Below are 12,759 nucleotides of genomic sequence, written 5' to 3'. Positions count from 1 at the left end.
CTGCAAGAACGGGACCAACGATAACTGAAGAGAATCGTTCAACGTGACATAAGTGCAACACTTCCACAAATTGCTGCAGATTTCAATTCTGGGCCATCAACAAGTGTCATCGTGCGAATCATTCAACGAAACATCATCGATATGGGCTTTCGGAGCCGAAGACCCACTCGTGTACCATTGATGACTGCACAACACAAAGCTTTACGCCCTGCCTGGGCCCGTCAACACCGATATAGGACTGTTAATGACTGGAACCATGTTGCCTGGTCGGAAGAGTCTCGTTTTAAACTGTATCGAGTGGATGGACGTGTACAGGTACGGAGACAGCCTCATGAATCCATGGACCCTGCATGTCAGCAGGAGGCTGTTCAAGCTGGTGGAGGCTCTGTAGTGGAGTGGGGCGTTTTCGGTTGGAGTGATACGGGATCCTTGATACGTCTAGATACGATTCTGACAGGTCTGTCTGTTCACCTGCATCGATTCATGTCCTTAGTGGATTCCAACGGACTTGGGCAATTCCAGAAGGACAATGCTACAGAGTGGATCCGGGAACACTCTTGTGAGTCTAAAGACTTCCGCTTGCCATAAACTCCCCTGACATGAACATCATTGAGCATATCTGGGATGGGTTGCAACATGCTGTTTACAAAAGATCTCCACCCCGTCGTACTCTTGCGGATTTGTGGACAGCCCTGCAGGATTAATGGTATTAATTCCCTCCAGCACTACTTCACATATTACTGGAGCCCATGCTACGTATTGTTGCGGCATTTTTGCTTGCTCACGGGGCCCTACAGGATATTAGGCAGGTGTACGGGTTTCTTTGGCTCATCTGTATGATACAGTTCATCCATTTCCCACTTGACAGTCCGTTTGATGTACACTTATATTTACCCAAAAATCCTCGTTGTTTTAATTTTATAATTTTACGCAGCTTACTGTAATTAGTATCAGATAGATTTTAGGAGGACTTCACATAGTGATAACTTGAGCTGATTGTTAAATAAACCAATGTACAAAGAGTCTTTAAAAAGAAGGTAAGAGATAAAAAACGAAAGGTTGGAATTTCGCAAAATAACTTCATTTCTATTTGTTTGAAATACTTATGTTTGGTATGCAAACTGATTACGTCATGGCTTGTAAATGACACTTTAAGTGTTATTAGTGTAAGACAAACTGCTTTTTTGCAGTTTCTAATTTTTAATTTTAAATGTTTCTTAAAGTATAGTAGATAAAGTCCTTTCTGTAGAACCTAACACTTAACTGCTAAACCAGTCACACACATTGCATTAAAAATTAAATTTAATTGAAATGGATGTTTTTCCCACTGCCTGTAACTAGTGATGGCTTCTGAAAAACACATGTTACAATAAACATCTTAATTATGGTCTAAGAGGGCGAGAAAATAAAGACTTGTGCTCGGTTATTATGAATGATTTGGCCGCCCACATCGCCCAAAATGAACATTTATGGGACATCGTCGAGATGTCAGTTCGTGCACAAAATCCTTCACCAGCAACACTTTCGCAATTATCGACGGCTATCGTGGCAGAATGACCCAGTATTTCTGCAGAAGACTTGCAACGACTTCTTGAGCCCAGGCCATGTTCAGATGCTGCACTGTGCCGGGCAAAAGGAGGTCCGACTTGATGTTAGAAGGTATCCCATGACTTGTCACCTCAGTGGACGACACTGGCCATGTTCAGATGCTGCACTATGCCGGGCAAAAGGAGGTCCGACATGATGTTAGAAGGTATCCCATGACTTGTCACCTCAGTGGACGACACTGGACGGTCCTGTGATAAGCTTTCCAGGTCGTTAATCTCAGTTTTCGTAAACAATGCTGCTATTTCTTGTTCAACTAGGCTCTCAGTCGTTCAAAGGAAATCGAATGGGTTCTGACTATTTCAGAAGAAAATTATTGGCGCTACTGGGATTCGAACCCAGATCACAGACAATGTGGTTGTAAGCAATAGACATGGACTGCTGAAAAAAATGATGACTGGAAGTTCAATAACACTCCTGTCCAACGCTATACAGGCTTATCCTTCCTGGTCCCGTCTTACGCGTAATTTAAACACACACAAACCAAAAAAGTGCCAAAAATATGTTTTTTTTTAAAAAAAAGACTGAAGCATTATGGAAGAGATGAAAGTCGATACAACTTTTATGCCCCAGGTGTGTCTTGGTATATTTACGTTTAGGTGATGGTGCACTTCGGATATAAATTAGTATCAATACGCCTTCTGGCCGCAGGCTATTGATCAGTTACAAGATGCTGCTGTATAGCTGCATTTGAGTCAGGCATAGATGGAAGTCCACAAGCCCCTTATTAGCCACCCAGACCGTTACTCAGAGGTCCTCTTACGAACACAATGGAAACCTAGAGCCCACTGACCATCACCACATTCTTGTTTTCTTGTTCTTTCCCTTTCAGACTTTTAACTGATATAAAAGTTTCTGGCGTTCGGTTTCATCTTCGCATTTCAATGTGTTTTCATTACCGACATACTGTACTGGTTGCTTTGACTAACTGAATAGTTATCTCCGTGAAGAACTTCAGTTTTCCTATTGCTCCTTGTACATAACATTAAAAAGCTCCATAGAACTCAGTTGTTGTTGTTGCTGTGGTCTTCAGTCCAGAGACTCGTTAGATGCTACTCTATCCTGTGCAAGCTTCTTCATCTCCCGGCACCTACTGCAACCTACATCCTTCTGAACCTGTTTCGTGTATTCACCTTTTGGTCTCTTTCAATAATTTTTACCCTCCACGCTACCCTTCAAAACTAAATTGGTGATCTCTTGATGCCTCAGAATATGTCCTACCAATCGATCCCTTCTCCTAGCCAAGTCGTGCCGCAAATTTCTCTTCTCGCCAATTCTATTCAATACCTCCTCATTACTTATGTGATCTACCCATCTAATCTGAATCACTCTTCTGTAGCACTACATTTCGAAAGCTTCTATTCTCTTCTTGTCCAAACTATTTATCGTCCACGTTTCACTTCCATACATAGCTACACTTCATACGAATACTTTCAGAAACGACTTCCTCACACTTAAATCTATACTCGATGTTAACAAATTTCTCTTCTTCAGAAACGCTTTCCTTGCCATTGCTAGTCTACATTTTATATCCTCTCTACTTCGACCATCATCAGTTATTTTGCTCCCCAAATAGCAACACTCATTTACTACTTTAAGCGACTCAATTCCTAATCTAATTCCCTCAGCATCACCCGATTTAATTCGACTACATTCCATTATCCTCGTTTTGCTTTTGTTCATGTTCATCTTATATCCTCCTTTCAAGACACTGTCCATTCCGTTCAACTGCTCTTCCAAGTCCTTTGCTGTCTCTGACAGAATTACAATATCATCGGTGAACCTTAAAGTATTTATTTCGTCTCCATGGATTTTAATTCCTACTCCGAATTTTTCTTTTGTTTGCTTTACTGCTTGCTCAATACACAGATTGAATAACATCGCGGATAGGCTACAACCCAGTCTCACTCCATTCCCAACCACTGCTTCCAGAACTCAGACCATCCTTATACTTCCTTTTTCTTCGTACCATCCTTCTCCCCTGTTCCATTTGTTCTATTTACTGCAGGTATTACCCTTACTACTCTGACTCCATTTTGCAGCACTTTGCTTTGGTCTCTATTTCCCAGTTAATTATGTTATCTCCATTTTGAATTTTTTTTGTGCAACCCAAGGCAGTCTTTCAATTTGATTGTCTACCATTCCTTTCTTACACACGTTATCGCGTTAGGTCACAAACAATTGTAAAATGCAACTAGCTATCCTATTTCATCACAATAATTTGTAATTTCTTAGAAATATATATCGTAGAAAAACTGCATAACAAAGCTGAATTGTTGTACCAATAGGCACCTTGATAACAATGTTTCAGGAAGGAGTTCGTATTATTCACTTCAGCATTCCTAGTCGTATACAAACGAGCATGAATTTCTACATTAGTAACAACACTAACGACAAGAGAAATATAGATAAATCCTTTGGTCACAGCTATATAAAATTGATTACTTTCTTTTTCAGGCAGTTTTCACAGAACATGTATGCGGTGAAGTGTAGATGACCACGTTCTGCGCGTGGAGACCGCGTTGTTAACCTGCCGTCTTTATGTGTAGTCGTGAAGTTACTCATTTATCACTAGAGGGATTGAACTAAGTTGTGAGAACTATAGTTAAACTCCGCCCGAACAGGCCATGAGGCCCGACGGTACCGACCGGCCGCCGTGTCATCCTCAGTCCACGGGCGTCACTGGATGTGGATATGGAGGGGCATCTGGTCAGCGCGCGGCTCTCCCGGCCGTGTGGCAGTTTACGAGACGGAGCCGCTACTTCTCAACCAAGCACCTCCTCAGTTTGCCTCACAAGGGCCGAGTGCACCCCGCATGCCAACAGCGCTCGGCAGACTGGATGGTCACCCATCCAAGCGCTAGCGCAATCCGACAGTGCGTAACTTCGGTGATCTAACGGGAACCGGTGTTACCACTGCGGCAAGGCCGTTGGCAAACTACCTTGTGAGAAGAAAACGGAAACGAATCTGTTGGTAGGAACATGCTGATATCCTGCAGTAGTTGCACACTTTAAAAACTGCTCAAAATTACTAAAAAAATATTAAAAATCTAGGGGCATGTACATAATGTCAGACTATAGAATTAAGGCTATGTGGAACGAAGTGAAACCAGAGTTAGGACAACCAGTCACAGAGTAGGATAACATCACTATTAAACTGAATGTATGGGCTATAAATGATGAGTCACAGGTAGCAAATCTTTTTAATAATAATGATTTCTTAAATATGGCAGGCAGTATAGGGAAAAATAGTTAAAGAAGAAAATCACAGCTGTATGTTGAAAAAGTAAGTGGCTGGCTCTGAGCACTATGGGACTTAACTGCTACGGTCATCAGTCCCCTATAACTTAGAACTACTTAAACCTAACTAACCTAAGGACATGACACACATCCATGCCCGACGCAGGATTCGAACCTGCGACCGTAGCGGTCGCGCGGTTCCAAACTGTAGCGCCTAGAACCGCTCGGCCACTCCGGCCGGCGAAAAAGTAAGTCTCATAAAATTCAGTCAAACGAATGTATCGTCAACTTGACCTTCTGAAATTAAGGAAATTACATAATCATTCAAAAATCAGATATTATTTAGTTTTTTGTGTCCCCAATAGTGTACTAAAGATTTTCTCACATACAATAAGCACAGTTTTATCTGAAACATGTAATGCATCACTAACTCGATGCATTTTTCCCGAGACACTGAGATAAGCCGTTATCAGCTCCCAAATTAAGAAAGGTGATAGGAGAGATGTCAGTAACTGGCGACCTGCTTCACTGACGACATCATTTTTCAAAATTTTTGAGAAGGTGATGTATTCTAGAATAGCTTCTCACCTGAGCAGCAAAAATATCCTCAGCAAATCACATTGTAGATTTCAGAAGAGTTTCTTCACTGAGAATGCCATTTACATGTTCACTCACCAAACGTTACAATCATTAAATAATAAAATAGCACCGGTTAGTATTTTTTACGACGTAACTAAGGTATCTGAATGTGTAAACACAGTATTCTCCTAGATAACTAAAGTTTTATGGTTGTGATGGTATAGCCAACCAATGGATAATGTGATATCTAGCCATATAAATACAGGGCATTGTACCTCGTAATTCGATCTATATAGTCCGGGGACATTATTCTGTGCTGGGGAGAATTCGCGTATGGGGTTGTTCAAGGCTGAATTTTAGGTCCACTATTATTCTTCATATAAGTCAACGATCTTCCATCTCATACACAATAAGCAGATTTAGTTCGTTTGACAGATGACAATGGTACTGTAATCAATCAAACCATACATACAGGAATAGAAGAAATGGTAAACAATGTTCTTAAAAATTTCACCGACTGGTTTTCTGCAAATGGTCTCCCTCTCAGTTTTAAAAAGACTCAAAGTATCCAGTTCTGCACATCTAGATTTACTACACCAATAATAAGCATAGCATATAATGAGGAAATAACAAATAGGGTGGATGTTTCAAAACTTTTAGGTGTCCATATTGATTAGAATTTAAATTGAAAACAGCATATTTAGGAACTCATAAAACAAGTTAGGTCAACCACATTTGCGCTTACAGTCACTGGAAAACTTGAGGAGTGACAAAACAGCAAGTTAACACACTTTGCAGATTTTCATTCGGTAATGTCATATGGAATAATGTTTTGGGGTAATTCATCTTTAAGAAAGAACGTCATTGTAGATCAAAAAAGTGCTGTGAGTTTAACTTGTTGTGCTCACCCAAGATCACCTTGTAGGCATCTGTTTAAGGGTGCCGCGCGGAGTGGCCGCTCGGTTAGAGGCGCCATGTCACGGATTGCGCCGCCCCTACCGTCGGAGGTTGGAGTCCTTCCTCGGGCATAAGTTTGTGAGTTGTTATTAGCGTAAGTTAGATTAAGTTAGTTTAAGCAGCGTGTAAGTCTAGGGACCGATGACCTCAACAGTTTGGTCCCTTAGGAATTCACAAACATTTGCTCATATTTTGTTTATGGAGTTGAGTATAGTGACTACTGTTTCACACTGTATTTACTCCCTCATGAAGTTTGATGTAGGTTGTAAGAAAGAAAATGCAGTTCAGAACGAATAATGATGTACATAATTACAATACCAGAAGGAAAAATGACATACGTTACACCACATTATGATTGTTTAGCACAAAACCGGACGCTCAATGCTGAAACTAAAATTTCTGATAATGGCCATCACTCCTGTTTGTCGGGTCGTACAGTGGGCGACAGAAAGTTTGGTATCCCAATGCTATTTGGGGTGTCTCTAGACCCGTCTTAGGCGCAGAATCACATTGACTTGAGTAGAATTGTCTACAGTGATGAGTCCCGCTTCGAACTGAGCTCCTCCGACCATAGAGTCCAGAATTATCTATTGAGAACAGTTACTGACTACTGCTTGGCCACAGCTTCACCTGGGTTGGCAGGAGAGATTTGTGACATTTAGCGCGAAACGTCGCGGCAGGTCGACGCAAGAAACCTCTGCTGCAGAAGCTGCCTAGGTGTTCTTGTTTAAGAAAGCTCATGCACACTACTCGTATGCTGATACCTCAAGAAACGCCGCCTGGTCTTCGTAATATGTGGAGCTGCCACACATTCAAGCGTAACTAATAGAGCCAGGCCTGTAACTCCACTGACACAGTGACGAGACAAAAGGCACTGTGCAGGTAATGACCAAGTTCCCACAAGAAGGAGCCTGCTGTGATTTAGGTGAAGGAAAAACAGTGCCCCTCCAAAACAGTGATGGATCATGGCCTCAGATATACTGCCCCTTGTAGCCCAACAGTATCAGTCACCGCCTGAAGGAAAACCAGTCATCGTCCTGAAATGGATTATTTAGCAGCCTCTTCTACTCTGTGTCTTCATTAAGCTGCACGTCTGCCTGCTGTATCTAAGTCAAGATACCACTGGGAGCTGAACTGGTGCCTTCTAGCCGGAAGGCGACCTGGTGGCCAACTTCCATCGTCTGCACGTCTCTTACCTGACTAACTACCTTGTGCAGCCATACTTCACCGCTGGGCATTGTTCTAGTGTGGACATACTGTAGAGCTGTTGGTTCGCACTTTGTGGGCACATTATACACACATCAAAAACGTTTTGCATCACCCTGGGACCAAGTAATCCAGAGGATAGATGTTGACTGCCGATACTGTATCACAGACACAGTCAATTTGGCTGTTCAGAGATGTTACTAAACCCGCCTAAAGCTGTAAACAGCCACGCATGAGCAGCGCACATTAGACTGAGGGGATCCGACTTTCGATCAGTTCCAGTCATTCCACCAGGAAGAGCTACGTGGCTCTTGTTGTCTGTAGTTAACCATGCCCAGAGGGTCAATACCGCGGTTCTATCGCGTCCACATTGTTACTTAGGGCCAGGAAAGGCTCTCAACAAGGGAAGTGTCCAGGCGTCTCGGAGTGAACCAAAGCGATGTTGTTCGGACATGGAGGAGATATAAGAGACAGGAACTGTCGATGACAAGCCTCGCTAAGGCCGCCCAAGGGATACTACTGCAGTGAATGACCGCTACCTACGGATTATGGCTCGGAGGAAGCCTGACAGCAACGCCACCATGTTGAATAATGCTTTTCGTGCAGCAACAAGACATCCTGTTACGACTCAAAATGTGCGCAATAGGCTGCATGGTGCGCAACTTCACTCCCGACTTCCATGGTGAGGTCCATCTTTGCAACCACGACACCATGCAGCGCGGTACAGATGGGCGCAACAACATGTCAAATGGACCGCTCAGTATTGGCATCACGTTCTCTTCACCGATGAGTATCGCATATGCCTTCAACCAGACAGTCGTCGGAGACGTGTTTGGAGGTAACCTAGTCGGGCTGAATGCCTTAGACACACTGTCCAGTGAGTGCAGCAAGGTGGAGGTTCGCTGATGTTTTGGGGTGGCATTATGTGTGGCCGACGTACGCCGTGGTCATGGAGAGCACCGTAACGGCTGTACGATATGGGAATGCCATCCTCCGACCAATAGTGCAACCACATCGGCAGCATGTTGGCGAGGCATTCGTCTTCATGGACGACAGTTCGACCCCATCGTGCACATCTTGTGAATGACTTCCTTCACGATAACAACATCGTTCGACGTGACTGGCCGGCACGTTCTCCAGACAAGAACCCTATCGAATGTGGCTGGGATAGATTGAATAGGGCTGTTAATAGGCAACGTGACCCACCAACCACTCTGAGGGATCTACGCCCAAATCGGCGTTGAGTAGTGGGATAATCTGGACCAACAGTGCCTTGATGAACTTGTGGATAGTATGCCACGACGAATACAGGCATACATCAATGCAAGAGGACGTGCTACTGGGTGTTAAAGGTACCGGTGTGTACAGCAATCAGGACCACCATCTCTGAAGGTCTCACTGTATTGTGGTACAACATGCAATGTGTGCTTTTCCTGAGCAATAAAAAGGGCGGTAGTGATGTCCATGTTGACCTCTCTTCCAATTTTCTGTACTCTCGGAAACTTTTTTGATGTGTGTTTCACTGACAGCTGAAGTCACTACAGTGTATGATGGAGTCCATAATTCAACTCTGCATCCTGTAGTGTGATCTGCACTGATCAGTGTGACCTCCTTAGATGCCATCGAGGCTCTATACCGCTTGGGCAGCAGGCTTCACTCTGCGTTTCCTGCCACTGTACTGAAGATGGTGTAAGACTGTGCTGATATGGTCTGATAACACCTTGAATTGGTGATACAGGCGAGCACTGAGTGCTGAGGTCAGCATCCTCGATGCACCACAGGGCCGACGTTAGACCATGGCCACTGTCTGTGTCAAGACGGGCACTGTAGGTGAAGGAAGAAATGATTATCGCTTTATCGCTACGCTGCAGTTGTTCACTGCAGTAGACAGCTTGTAATATCACTCATTTGGGGTGTTTAATCAGTGCTTCGGCAGCTAATGTACACATGGCGCAACATCGGTAGGGAGTATCCACTGTAATGGACTGCGTGCACTTGCGTCCTTACGGCAGGTTCAAGACGCCAAACAACAGAGATTAATAGTAGTCCAAAGCAGTACATCACAAGGCTAATTTTCTTAATTTGTCACGAGCTTCCACTTGATGTCCACCCACCACCACGCTGTAGCCTTGCTCTGGGAAGAGATATGGACGCCGTCCTAACAACTTGAAGAAAGACTGTTCCACACTCTGTTGACGTCAATTTACCACTGACTCCTAGGTTTGGCATAAGAAGCGTTCCTGTGAAGGAAAGAGCTACATTAACGATGACGTCTGCAGCCACGATGTGTAATACCAAGAACACAGTGCGGTGAGAATAATAACTGGTTATCTCCCCGTGTTTGCGGTGCTAGTTTAATGTTGGAACACCTTGAGCGCCAGAGAAACAGGAGATTTTGAGACATTTGTCACTAGCTTTTTTTTTGTCATTTTCAGATGAAGCCAACGTGTCTTTGGATGTCCTGTTGCCAGGTACAGGGCTGTGTGTTTAGACAGATCAGCAGCCGTTACAAATGACCAAGTTGTACTTGAAGGGGAAGCAAAAGTTTATGTTATTTTCTCTCACTCACATATCATACAGTTTGAACCACCACAAATTTGGATAAATAACTACTGATCTGATTTTAACCTACGCGATCCTATAATTTCTGCTTATCCCAAAGACCTTACTCCCATTCTTGCTTCATGCACTAAAAGATTCATTGTTCCTAATATAGCGTTTTCCTCCACATTTTCCGACCTTGAGGGACTTCAAGTGTACCACATTCGCATCAATATTATGCCAAATCCATACTAGACCAAAATATAGTGGGAAGGACTTACGACATACCGCCTTCTGCGTTCTTGATAGCTTATGCGGGAGCATCAAGGTCTTCTGCTTTATTTCATGGCTCCGGGTGGTCGGCTTCCTAACCATTCTTTCACTCTTATTTTCAGCCATTGCTTTCATTTTAGTTACTGCCAGTGTAAGAACTTCTTTATGTTAATGTTGGTGACTGCTTGGTAATTCTGTCATCTCTGTAATCTTCTCGCCTGCTAACTTATTCTTCAGCAGCACTATGGGAGCGTTCTTTTTCCCTCTGTTCATCACCTCCTGTATCACTTCCATCTTTCCCCCAACTTGTCTCCTGATTTCGTCTCCTGTTTTCACATGGTCGGGTCCAAAAACCTCAACGCTATCTTGTTGTCTTCCTCTATCTCACACCGCCTGACCCTCCCACTCCACATACAGTTTGAGACATTTCTGCAGCAACTGTTGCACAACACGCTCTTCGAAGCGTAGGCGGCTTTCAGTGCACTTCCGTAAAATTATCTCGGCCCTACCTAGGTCCATCGCAATGTGATATGCTTGCATAAAATCGACCCCTAAAGTCCACGATATAGACAGGTTCAGGTGATTAAGAAATTGCATTCAAGAGTATAACTTTGACACATCTACTACAACTGTACTTGGTACTGTACATCGGAGCTCTTTCCTATAAATGGGCCTTTTACTTTACTCTAGCACAGACTTAATACTGGTCAGTTGTTTTCTCGCTAACAACCCTGAAGTACACCATGCAAAATCACCAAAATTTGGATGGGACTTTTGAGAACGGTTTCAATGCCTATTTCTGATACTAGTATATCTAGTACCAGGTGTAAAATTTTGCATCGGTTAGTCTCCTTCTCCTCTGATAGTAATTATTGCAAATCTCCGTATGCAAGCATTTCTTGTGCTCATGAAGTTGTTGACTCATTGTTGAAGTGATGGAATCACAATCGCGTTCTTTGTATGTGGGGCAGATTCTTGAAATTCAATAGTTTCAGCTGCTTGCTGTGGTTGCGCCCATCTGTAATCCGTATTCATATTATCTGTGTACCTGTTGTAACCATACTTTCTTTGGCCATCGAAATTATTCCATGCTCCACGACTCTGTTGATAACGCCTAAATTGTCCTCTGGCTTTGGGATGTGAACGATTACTTCTCCTCCTATGGTGCGGTCTCTGTGGTTCGGTAAAATCATGTCCTTCATTCGGTGGCTCATTCGTTCGGTGATCACTACAATGCACAAATTCAGTATTCTTCAGGAGAGCCTTAAATTAATCTATGTCATCATTGCAGCGTCCAATCAGAATGTGTTGGTAACAACTGGGTAATCTTTTGAAACAAAATCTAATCATCTCCTTTGAGCTAGCCGATAGATCCAAGAACTGATACTTTTTCTTCATTACTTCGAAGAACTGTACCAGGCGCTACAGTCGTGACTATTCGAAGTGACATTCCACAATAATTTCTTTCTTAGCTCTGGATTGTTTCTGTCTGGACCAGTAATTGGCCAAAACGCCTTCTTGAACTCATAATACGTTGTGCATTTTAGCGCCGTCAGCTGCATCTTCACAGTAGATTCTCCCTTGAATAAACTGCAGATGTATTCAGTGTTGTGCATCAGAGTCTATAGTGTTGGATTTAAATTATCAAAGTGTTCAGTCAGGCCTTGGGGTAGAGCATATTCCCGCACTCCTAGCGCCCACTGCACTGTTCCTCTAAATGCTCTACTTGTTTCCGCACTTTCTTGTTAATATTTTCTTCTTCTCTTTGATTTCCAATAGGAACCGTACTTCCAGTATTTCATCTATTGAAGCTGGAGGCGTGCCCTCTGATTCTTTACACCCATTCCATGGTTCTTCCCTGACAATTTTTCTTTTCTGTATGTGCAGAGTAGCCGTTGCCTCACACAACTGCTGCTAAGTATGTTCTTCAGCCATGCATACTCAGTCTTGTACCGCATCTACACGTCTTCCACATTCTCAGTCTTCCTTTTTGGGTTGCATCTATTTTCCCTTTATCATAGTAACCTTGTTACCTATTACTGCAAGCGGCTCCGACAGTTCTCCAGCTTACCTGTACGTATATCTTGCTTCTTCATTAGCTCCTGCAGTGCTTGACGCATTTCCATATGCTGCTCTTTGAATTTTTTAGCCCTTGTTTCCTCTTGTTCTTCTTTTTCCTTTCGTGTTGGTATGGATCTACTCTGTTTAACAAGGGTTTCCTTATTAACTGCTTCCTTTTTAACTGCAATAAATGCCATGAATTTACACATGGTCGGTTCGCTTTCCTATTCTATTCTTTTCTTTTTTGATGACTTGACTAGCACAATCAATTGAGCATCCGTCATTTGGTTTACTGTCT

This window comes from Schistocerca cancellata, chromosome 4 (genome assembly GCF_023864275.1).
Source record: "Schistocerca cancellata isolate TAMUIC-IGC-003103 chromosome 4, iqSchCanc2.1, whole genome shotgun sequence".
Taxonomy (NCBI): domain Eukaryota; kingdom Metazoa; phylum Arthropoda; class Insecta; order Orthoptera; family Acrididae; genus Schistocerca; species Schistocerca cancellata.
Note: the sequence above shows the minus strand (reverse complement) of the source record.